The following is a 12,094-nucleotide window of genomic DNA, read 5'->3' as shown; positions in this document are numbered from 1 at the left end:
ATTGTGGGAGGGTGGCGGGGGGTTCAGACCCACCCCATGTGCGGGGGGGTAGGGGGGTTGGGGTTGGGCGGCAGGGGGGCTTGGGCTGGCCCTTGGTGCCAATGGGGAGTGGGACCTCAGACTGGCTCCATGTGGGTGGAAGGCAGGGAGAGCTTGGGCAGCCCTGCGCATGGAGGAGTGGTGGTGGGAGTGTGGGGGCGGGGGGAGAAGCAGTAAGGCTTGGGCTGGCCCCGTGCGAGGGTGTCCCTTTTTCCCTTTGGGAAAATATGGTCACTCTATGACCCATAAGAGCCTGTTGTATTCATTCAGAAGGAATAAATGGGCCAAAAGTGTTAACACACCCCAGGTCACTGTCTAACATTAAACAGTGTTAACCTAGGTCAGCCTGCTTAGCATCATGGCAGACACACCATTAAAAGTCTTTTTTTTATTAAAGACACAGAAAAGAAGAAAAAACAGTTAACACATCTGAAATGTTAAGTATTAAGTAAGGCTTTTATTTTAACAACATTTCTTGTCCCCTTTCCCTTTAGCTGGAAGAGTTTTAGCAGGAACCCCCCCTTGTGTGACAGTCTCTTAGCCAGTACTAAAGATGGCAATGACTGTCCTTTGGGGAAAAGAGAAGAAGGTAGCTGAGATGGGCTAGAGCTACTGCTGTTGCTGCTGTTAGAGCGCGATCCTGTTTCATCTCCGGTGGTGTTTGGGATTCAGCTGGAGCTGGTAGAGGTGGCGATGTTATTTGGGTCCCTCTCTTTCACCTGGTCTGGTCAGGACACCCCTCAGGATTAGGATGATGAAGGCTTCAGGTCCCAGGAGATGACAGGAGGGTGGGAGCTAGGGTGACCAGATGTCCCGATTTTATAGGGACAGTTCTGATTTTGGGGGCTTTTTCTTATACAGGCACCTATTACCTGCCACCTCCTGTCCCAATTTTTCACACTTGCTATCTGGTCATCCTAGTGAGGGCAGCCATGATAGTGAAACTTACTTCAGTAGCTTTTGTCTGTTTATTTAATATTTTTCCTCTAAAGTCTCTTTTTTTTTAAAAAAAGGACCCAGCAAGGGAATGGTGGGTGGAATAGCTATGTCATCCACCAGTTTAGCATAATATTTGACACACCAGTTTTGGTTCATCAATTTCTGGTTCCCACAGCTTCTGTTTTTACCAAGCATGATTTTAATATGGTTATATCAATAAGCCTTTTTGTTTAGACTAATGCAGTTTTTCCTCTCTCCCTTTCTTAACTTTCCCATTAACTTTTGTTATTGTGACATTTTATGAACTTTTACATACCTCTTATAGTTGAGCTTATAATTGGGGTAAATTTGTAGGCCAAATTATTACAACAAGCCCCACCATCAAGAAAGTTAAAGTTAGGTGGTTGAGTTCCCATGGGTGTGTGTTGGATGCATTTCTGACTTCCAGAAAGACTCTCACCACAGAGCACAAGAGAGCACTATCAAAAGCCATAGTGTAAAAAACATCTTGTACACTTGCAGTGCTATATAAATTATTACCATAGACAATAACTTGGTGCTGGGACCCTGACCACAGGGTCAGGCCTGGCTTCTCGTGGAAAGAGAAATGGCTGGCATTTAAGCTAGCCAAGCTCAAGATGGCTACAAGTAGAATGTGTGAGGGGTGCTTGATGCAAGGATGCACTGCATTTAAATGGCTTCTTGTTTGGAATCCAGAACCTTATCTGAGGTCCTGAATGAAAACACTTAGTGCTTTTGTCATGTATGGAAAAAAATATATATATATAAAATTCACCAATCTTGATTATCAAGTGAAACTGCTTATTCATTTCAGAACTTATACCACCCATTAAACCCCTAAAGCAACTGTGGGAGCTGCAAAATATTTTCATGATGTTCTGAGTGAAATAGCAGTCATTTCAAGGCAATATCCAAGCTACATTTTATATATATATAAAAAAAATTCCTTCTGGTCACTGTTTCAGAAAGTGATCCTTCAAGGTGCTCAGGGCCCTGGAGTCCCATTGCAGGACCTCAGCGCTTGCCTCCTAACTTAGACAGCATTAAGAATTTGACCCAATACTTCCTCTCTTCTCACACAACTAGTGCCCATTAAAGTCAATAGAGCTATATCCAGGAGTACAGTAAACAGGATGTGATTCTTAAAGTACAAATTATGAGCCAGTTCTGAGCAAGTCCTGCAAGTTTGTGAAGACTTCTAACTTTCGCTGGTCCTATTGAGTGACTGAAGGCAATCAGCACATAACAGGATTGGGTACTACAAAAAGACTGCTCATAATACCACCTTGATAGTTTAATTAATCAACGTCCTCATTTACATTTAAAGTTGATAGGTTTTTGGAATATGCATTTTGTTTTCATCCTTTGAAGCCTCCCCAGTCAGCACAATACAGTCACAATCCCAAATGTTTCAACATAGGATGAAATAAATATAATTTTCATGCTTATGTTCATTAGGCTGTTACAGCACTTAAATTTAATAATTTTAATTCAGAGCACTTTTGGAATGATTTACTTGGAAGTCTGCTTTTCAGCTTACACTTTCTTGAAAAATCATATAATTTCTGAATATATATCAAATAACATCACTTTATGTGATTTTTCCAAGCACATATATCAAGGAAATACCCAACTCTGGTAATATAAAATGTCATACTTCATCGTTCTGAAAGTTACATGCACAATATATCATTAAATACAGGAATACAAAGTAAAGTGTATGGTTTATTTATGTAATTATTCAGAAAATACAGCATTGGTTGCCAGGGCAATAAGAAAAAGGGATGTTGCCAAAGGGGGTCAGCAACTTACTTCATCAGGAGAATTGTTTTAATCTGGAGGCAACCATAATTTAAGAACTGGAAGCTTTAGACTCTTTATGTGAGTCTACTCACGCTTGCCAGCCAAGGGCCTGACTGTTGAGAGGAGGTGAGCACCTGCAATCCCCATTGATGACAATATCCAGTCTGATCTTGCAAGGCATCGAGTTCCTCCCAAAGGGTGCTGAACGCCATCAAGTGCCTTTTGAACTAATTGGGAGCAAGGAGCACTCGGCAATATTCTGTGCTCTGCACTTTTCTGGATCAAGCCTATATCTTCTTCCAGTATGCCTTGAGGATAGACTACTGCTTAGGTTTCGTAGAGCTTTTCTTCATCACATACTGATTGAAGATTTTCTCTCTAATTATGGAGGCACTGGATACTGTGCTCCCATGTGGTAGACTCCTCCTTGGGGCTCAGCCACTGATGCTCAAGGCCTCGCAGCTGCAGTTCCTCTTTCCCTGGCACTATTTCCTGCTCACAGCAGGTCTAACTTGTAAGAAATAGTAATCCTGTATTTTTTCTTTCTCCTTTTTCCCCTCATCTTCTGGATTTTTTTAACTGAAGTACCTGTAATATGGTGTGTGCTTCTGTGTAAGACGCTAAAGATGGCAAAGCTAAGCATTACCCTGGTGACTGAATTCTGAACTCATACCTATTGAGACTCCCAAAACTAGGTGCATACAATAGGAGAATGGGATTTTAGGTAAATTATTTTCAAGCCAGAGTTTCTAAGATTATATCTTATTATGGAAAACATTAATATTTCCCTTGCCCTCTGCCTCCTATCACCTCCATTTCCTCCTCTATTTGTTTCGTTCACATATTATGTCTTTTTATCAACCTAGATTATGACCTATTTAGGGCAGGAACTGCCTCTTTACTGTACATGGTGCCTGACACAATGGGACTTTGTCCTTCCTTGCCCTGTCCTTGGCACTATGGTAATCAAAATAATAAATAACAAGAAGAGCCCATCTCCGTCCATCATGGTAAGAAGATAATTTGTGATCAGTACCATGTCCATGTGTGAAATTGAATGAAATGTAACATACCAGTGTTGAGTCTTTACTGTTCACGTATTTCTACAGTTGTGTCATCACTATTTGCCTCCAGATGTGGTCCAAAAATGTCAGGTTAGAATTGAGTGGGATGCAGGATATGATCATTGGGATTCAGATAATAGAAAAAGAGAGAGCATAAATGGTCCAGGAAGATGACAGTTTGCATATAATTAGGTTTTATCATGTATTTTATAACACGGCTGTACAAAGAAAATGAAGTATCGGAGATATTACTTTCATATGCATATGGAAGCAAGTGAAAGGGAAAGAAATCTTGTGGCACATGAAAAGAGTTGGAATAAAACAGGGAAAAATGTGAAAAGCAGACTTTGAACAATAATTGTATCTAAACAGTATTATTATTTAATTGGATTACCTTATTTCATTTTATACCAAATTAAATGATTAGATGATTTTATTTCTATTTGAAATATGTTAAAATATGGACTCTTTTAAAGTGACACTTAGCAAATCAATACAATAAAATGGAGCTACCCTTTAAATTTTAGCTTAAAGGGTTTAAATCTGAAAAAGCTCTAACAACATGCTCTATGGCTTCAAAGGCTAATTAATATTTTCTTTGTGCTTATGACAGGTACCTTAATCGTTGGATAGGTGTCTGCGTTTTTTTGAGCTTTCTCTCTGTTTCTGTGTACTGTTGGGTATTGATCTACATCTGATTAACTTCAGATGTAGTCTCCAGATGCTCAGGTGTTGTTTTTTTGCTATGGTCTCTCATGTAATTAGTGCACATGAGTCTGTTGCACTGAACCCAGATATGTTGGCCACTGAGTTGTTCATTTCATGTATTGTCTGATGGGAAATGCTATCTGTAGCTTTCTATAGTATGATCTGATGACTTGCAACTCTGATTCTTTATAAGGTTTATCACATTGCCCCTTCAGGGCCTGATACGAACCCCACTTGAACTCCTTGTGTGTCTTTCCATTCTCTTCCAAGTGCTTTAGTTAGACCTTTACAATATTACCAAATAATAGTCACTTAAAATGTTGCCTGCCTTTTTGACTTTTGCAATTGCAATTTTATTTGTTTCTCCTTCCTTCCCCCATCCTTCCCATTTTAAATGTATATATTTACTTTATTAACCTTATTAATCTATCTGTAGATTGCAAGGGAATTAATAATAGCTTTCAATATCTCCAATACAACCTTCTTTATAAGGCTTGATAAGGCCTCAGCTGGAATACTCTGTCTAGTTCTGGGCACCACACTTTAGGAAAGATGTGGACAAATTGAAGAAAGTCCAGAGGAGAGCAAAAAAAATGATTAAAGTTCTAGAAAACATGACTTATGAGGAAAAGATTGAAAAAATTGGGTTTGTTTAGTCTGGAGAAGAGAAGACAGATGGAGGACAGTCTTCAAGTACATAAAAGGTTGTTGTAAATAGGAGGAGGATAAATTGTTCTCCTTAACCATTGAGGACAGCAAAAGAAGTAATGGGCTTAATTTGCAGCAAGGGAGATTTAGGTTAGACATTAGGAAAAACTTCCTAACTGTAAGTGCAGTTAAGCAATTATCTAGTGAGGCTGGAGAATCTCAATCATTGAAGGTTTTTAAGAACAGTTTATACAAACAGCCTGTCAAGGATGGTCTAGATAATACTTAGTCCTGCCTCAGGGCTGGGGACTGGACTAGATGACCTATCGAAGACTCTTCCAGTCCTACATTTCTATTATTCTTATGGCCAGTTAGGCCCTATTTTTATATATTTTTTCATTCTGGAGTGGTTTGCATCAGTTTATTCATCTAGTTGCATTCTTTAGAACCCACTGTGCCACATGCTTTCTGCTGCTGCATGACACATATTGGAGCAGTGTCACAGAAATACCAGCCAAAAGGTGGGCAGTGCAGAAAGAGAGGAGACTACATGGTATTTTATATCCCCATTTGTCCAGCTCTCAGCAATCTCTTCATGGTGACAACATGTATATTTGATAATAAGCTCATGTAGTATAGTCATTATTCCTTCCAAGACCGCCTAGTCCAGACCAGGATTTAGGGAGCCCTTGTGAGATGACCCTAGCCCACTTGTGTTTTTTCCATCAGGAACCTAGAGAACTAGGGACAATTAGAAAGTCTATCTGTGTCCCGCAGCTGCAAATATTTCTCTCTATATAAATTACAAATGAGTTCTGTCTTGTGTACTGTGAGATGGATTACAGCAAGTTTATGGTGTATGGCAGCTGGCTTAAACAAGAGTGGAGATACCCAAATGTTCAGATAAACTTTCAATAAATATCTGAAATGTTGTGTGCTTATTTGATCCCTACCAAAAGTCCAAATGTTCTGAAGTTTGCACATCAGACATCCCTAGTTATAGTAAAGTTTCACATACAGGGCCAATTATTGCTTTAAGATCCACAGGTATAAATCCAGAGAAATTTTGTTGAATTCAGTGAAGTAACTCCTGATCTTGACTGGTGCATATGAGAACAGAATTTGACCAAGTGTATTTCCTTTGGACAGTGCATCAGCCTTGTCCAGTTGGACAAGTGTTAAAGTATAGATCTGTTCTGAAAAGTGATATACATAAATGCCGCCAGTTTACTCAAGATCTGCTTCTTGCATGTATTCAGAGTCATATCTGCTGACTGGAATGGTGTCAATAAGTTTTTGCTACTTAATTCCTTTCAGCACTGCATAACTAATGTAGCTAAGAAGGAGTGAGCTGCAGATTCTGTTCCATCTGGGGGCATCAACAGAATTGTTTATTAATTTCGAATCTGTTACTCCAGTACAACCCCTTTGAAGAAAATGGAGTTACACAGGTGTAGCTGAGGGCATAAGTTGCCCTGTAGAACTAGTGATGATGCAAGAACTGGAAAGAGCCCAGCTTAGTTAGCTGAATTCAAGCTGAGTTTGCAGAACTAGCACTTTGGGGGGGGGGAGGAGGGAGGGAGTCTTATCTTGCTAACGGAGCACATTTGACAGGGAAATAACTTAAAGGCAATAATCATACAACTGTGACACTTCCTGGAGGTATCCAGGGTTGGGAGGCACACCAATACCACCTGCCTTTAGCATGAGGAAACCTTTTCTGTGCTTGCCAGGGATCAGTTCCCTCAGTCCACCAGGCACAAGCAACACAAACATTCCTCTCTCCGCCCACCTGGGCTCCACTGTCATTCCGCAGGTAAGCAATTGGCACAATCCAAACCCCGAGTCTTCTGAGCATTTCTCTGGAGTGTTCAGCTCTGGAGTTCACGAGACACTCATAGAACTTCCAGCTCCTCTGTTCCCAAAGTAATGTACATCACAGCTTACTAAATACAATGCAGGACAAAGCTCCGCTTACCATACAGTACCTATATCTGCTTATAGAGAAAGCAACTTGGATAAATACCAAGGAGGGAGAGGAATTATTTCAGCTCAGTACTAATGTGGACACGAGAACAAATGGATATAAACTGGCCATGGGGAAGTTTAGGCTTGAAATTAGACGAAGGTTTCTAACCGTCAGAGGGGTGAAATTTTAGAACTGCCTTCCGAGGGAAACGGTGGGGGCGAAAGACCTCTCTGGCTTCAAGATTAGGCTAGATAAGTTTATGGAGGGAATGGTTTGATGGGATAACGTGATTATAGTCAATTAAGCATTAACGTGCCAGCGCTGGTAAAATGAGGGTCCGGCTGTATAATCTTGCCTGTATGCTCGGGGTTCTACTGATCGCCATATTTGGGGTCGGGAAGGAATTTTCCTCCAGGGTAGATTGGCAGAGGCCCTGGAGGTTTTTCGCCTTCCTCCGCAGCATAGGGCAGGGGTCGCAGGCTGGAGGATTCTCTGCGACTTAATTTAAAGACTTCAAGGGAAAGTGGGTGGGTCAGCTTTTGTGGCCTGCATCATGCGGGAGGTCAGACTAGATGACCATATTGGTCCCTTCTGACCTTAAAGTCTATGAGTCTATGAGTCTATAACTATAACTTTATTTAGCAAAGTACAGAGATTCAAATGATAGTAAGCAGAAATATTTAAAACAAATGATTACATATAAACAAAATCATAACACACATTCTAGATTTAACTAACAAGATGCCCTCATATCTAATAAGGTACTGCTGACCCAAAGTCCTTCTCACAGAGTTGTTCAACCAGGATGGCTGAGACCCTCATTTCATAAAACCAAGCCCCATGGCAGCTTGTCTACCCAGCTGAAGGATGCCACGGCATCTCTCTTTACCTCTAGATATATTAGACCAGTCCTTTGCTCTTCACCTGTAAACAAGGTCCTCCTACTTCCCTGCTGTTCAACTTTTCCTGTTAATTTCTTCTCCTGAAGTCTCTGCAATCTCTTCATTATCATTTGATTAAGTATGCAAAGAGACTTCCATTGTAAGATACACAATACACAGTGATCAGTCAGGGAGATAAATGTCTCCTACCTCCTCTATGGTGGAACCTGTCTTAAAGCATGTCACCTCCTCTGCCCAGACTCAACATAAAGTGCCTCCAGTCCCCCGCTTTAACATCAAAGCTTTGAAGAACATAATTTCTAATTTAAATACATATCTCCTTATGTATTGTCTGCACATACTTTTCACATGTCTTACATGACACTCTTTGGTGAACTAGTATATAAATCCCAGACCCAGGGGATCCCTGTAACCTTTATGCACCTTTGTGTCCTCTGCTAGTTGCCATCAAGAGTTCCTTGGGTCACAAGAACCTCACAGTGCCTATGTTTTATAAATTCAGTTCAGCATAAAACCACTCTTTAAAATGGAGGGAAATGATCAAATTCTGTTCAAGCAAAAATCCACTGGAATTAATGGAGATGCACCTGCTTGAATAACCACAATATGTTTATAAAAAGTAAAGGTATATCCCAATATTATTTCCTTCTTTTTGTATCTATTAAAGGTTAGAGCTAGTTGTTTGATACTGGGTTGTAAAAAATGACCAGTTTTTACTTAACAAATACTTACATGCAAAAACTGATATTTCTGCTTAATTTTAATAATTTGATATACAGGAATTTAATAGAGGTTTCTTTTGCCAATGAGACAAGTTTTTTATGGTGAAAATAATGAAATCACATCCATGGATAAAATTATGAATTTGAGGTGAATTTTTTTCACAGCAGGAAGTTCAAAACTTTGTCAAGGAAAACAGCTTTTTTCCCCAATGAAATGAGTTTTCCATCTGCAGAAACTGCCCTTTGTCATTGCAAAGGAAGGAAGGAAGAAAAAGAATTTTTTCTTCTGGTCCTACAAAAATGTGGTTTAAAAAAAACATATTTGCTACACTCTGAATGAGAATTACTGTGCACACCTTTATTGCTGGATTAATTGACATATGGTAAAAGAGCAGCTTTTTTTTAAAGATACAAGACTATATACCTATCATTTTGCTATTTTTACACCATGAGTAAAAGCTATGTGTACTTTTTTCTGCAAAAGGCTATGCTGGAAGACCAGCATCTAATTATTCCAATAACTAACTGAAACCAAGCATTTCAGATTGCTTGAGAAATCCAAATATACAATAGTGGAAAGGGAAAATTGAGACTGAAATTTGCAAGATACCCACATTCTGCTTTACAGTCAGTCAAGTAATAAGTCAAGTACAATTGTTCTGTTGCTACACAATTGTACAAGAAAAGGGCAAGAGATTAAATAAATTATCATTACAATTGCTGTTTATTCCATGTTATATTTTCCCCCACAACTAAAATGAGTTCAAAGCAGAATATCTTAGTAATGAGGTATGTCGGGGTAAAATGCACACATTTCTTCACATGAGGACATTTATGACCTACATTAACTTGAAAATGATTGGGTTCCATTATCATGAAAGTTCTTCCCATCTGTTTTCAAGCCTATCAAACAACTTTTCCAGTTCATTGTTTGTAAATATTGTGACACCGAATAGTGGAAAAAATGGTGATGAAATAATGTAGAACAATATGGAAAAGAAATGTTACAAGCAACTTGACACTTAAGTAGATCATAAAAGTTCCTGAGTGAGAATATCTGGTGCTCCATTAACACGTTGCAATACCCAGTGTATATTTGAATAAAGTTGATACTACAAATGTCAGAGGTTTAACAAATCTAACGTTACTTTTAAAAAGTTTCTATTTCATATGTTAGCTTTCCCAGATCATTTATTTCTGTGAAGTGCAGCTATTTTGGCATTAGCCTGGTCAGAAATAATTGGTTTCTTGTTGATTCCAATAATATTTGTAATCCGTGATATGCTTGTCACTTGGATTCATAACAGAAGCAGAGAAGGGGAGAAAAGACATATGGCTCCTGGACTGAAATTGTTGTACTGCATTTTCTCTTCTGAGATATAGTCTGTGGCAGTGTGGATCTGGAAAGGAACATGGGTGTCAAATTGTGCAAAGGCTGATGATTAGCAGGAGTATAACTGTTTGACTTGTCCAAATGCCTAAACCTGGCTTCATGCCTGTAATGGAATGGAATATTGCAGAACTAATATACCAGCACAGGACTAAGAATCTTTAATAACAGCACCTCTACCAGACAGATCCGGGAGTTGACTAGCTGCAGATTTGTGTGAATTCAGAGGACATCATTCCCTGATTGTAGTGCACTAATTTTCAGGTATATAGAAATACTGTACTTGAAAGACATAACATGTCAGAGTGTTACCAAAAAAGAGAAGTGCACTTTTGCTCATTTTGATATTCATGAACAATTAGTGATGGACAACAGACCACAATTCACTGCAGCAGAATTTAAGTAATTCCAAACTAAATATGATTTTGAATATATTACTAGCAGCCCACATTACCCACAAGTGAATGAAGCGTCTGAGAGACCTGTACAGATAGCCAAGAAAACCCTACTGCAGGAAGATCCATTCCTTACTCTTCTGATTTACAGATCGATACCAATAGCAGCTACTAGATATATTCCAGCACAACTCCTGCTGGGAAGATAACTGACTTTGGAAAAGAACCTATCTCCAAAATGGCCAGACATGAAGAGAGTAGCCAAATCAGAGAAAAAGGCAAAAGGAGCTTATAAACACTTTCACAACAGATGACACTCAGAGAACTTCCTGGTCTAGAACCAGGTGACCGTGTTTCTGTCAAACTGGATGGAGAGAAAGGATGGAGAACTCCAGCTGTTGTAAAGAAAAAGATTTCAGCACCCAGATCATATGTGATTAAGACTGACAGTGGAGAGTTCAACAGAAACCATTGACATCAACAGTTTGTTCCTCTGAAAGAACAATCAAAAGAGCAAACTCTACAGATGGCAGATGCAGAAAAAATAAGACAACTCAAAAGATTTCAAACCTATCACAACTTGTTTTGCAGCTAACGGACAGCCAGATAACCGAGTTGTTATGCATTCAGATCGTGTAATTAGAAAACCATTATGATTCAGAGACACTTAACAAAATGATCTGTACTGAACTTGCAAGATAGCCTAATAGCGAGTGTTTTGTAAATGGTAGGAATGTAGAATTTAAAGGGGGCAATGTAGTAGAATGCTAAACTGTATTGTACCGTTCAGCTACTAGGTGATGCTATGTGGCAGCCATCTCTCACAGAGGGCAGACATAGATGTCGACATTCAGCACAGAATTCGATGTGCAGGCCTTGCCTTTGGCAGACTGTCTCGCTGGGTGTTCAACAATCACAACATCAGAAAACATACTAGACTTTTGTTTTAAAGCGGTGCTAATCCCAGCTCTCCTCTACGGCTGTGAGACTTGGGTGATCTACAGAAAACACCTGAAAAACCTGGAATGCCAGCACCAGCACTTTCTTCGGAAGATCCTCAACATAAAGTGGGAGGATCATCGCACTAATGTCAGTGTCCTCACAGAGGCCAACATCTTCAGTATTGAGACCCTGATTATCCAGCACCAGGTGAGGTGGAGCAGGCTCTGTGTGCACATGCCTGATGTAAGCTTGCCAAAACAGCTGCTGTATGCCCAGCTCACCAAAGGAGAAAGGACTGGGAGGCTAAAAGAAACGCTTTAAAGACACCCTCAAGATAAACATCAAGAGATGTGGCATTGATACCACACATTAAGAGATAGCAGTCCGGGATAGGGATAACTGGCGAAGACTTGTCAGAGAGGGAACCTCCACTTTTGAGGAAAATCACCTTGCCCTGGTCGGAGAAAAATGCCAGAAAAGAAAGGAAAGACGACGGTCACGCAGCAATCTTGGCCGAACCCTGTCTTCCAACACCACCTGCAATGTCTGCCA

Source organism: Emys orbicularis, chromosome 9 (assembly GCF_028017835.1).
Source record: "Emys orbicularis isolate rEmyOrb1 chromosome 9, rEmyOrb1.hap1, whole genome shotgun sequence".
NCBI lineage: Eukaryota > Metazoa > Chordata > Testudines > Emydidae > Emys > Emys orbicularis.
Note: the sequence above shows the minus strand (reverse complement) of the source record.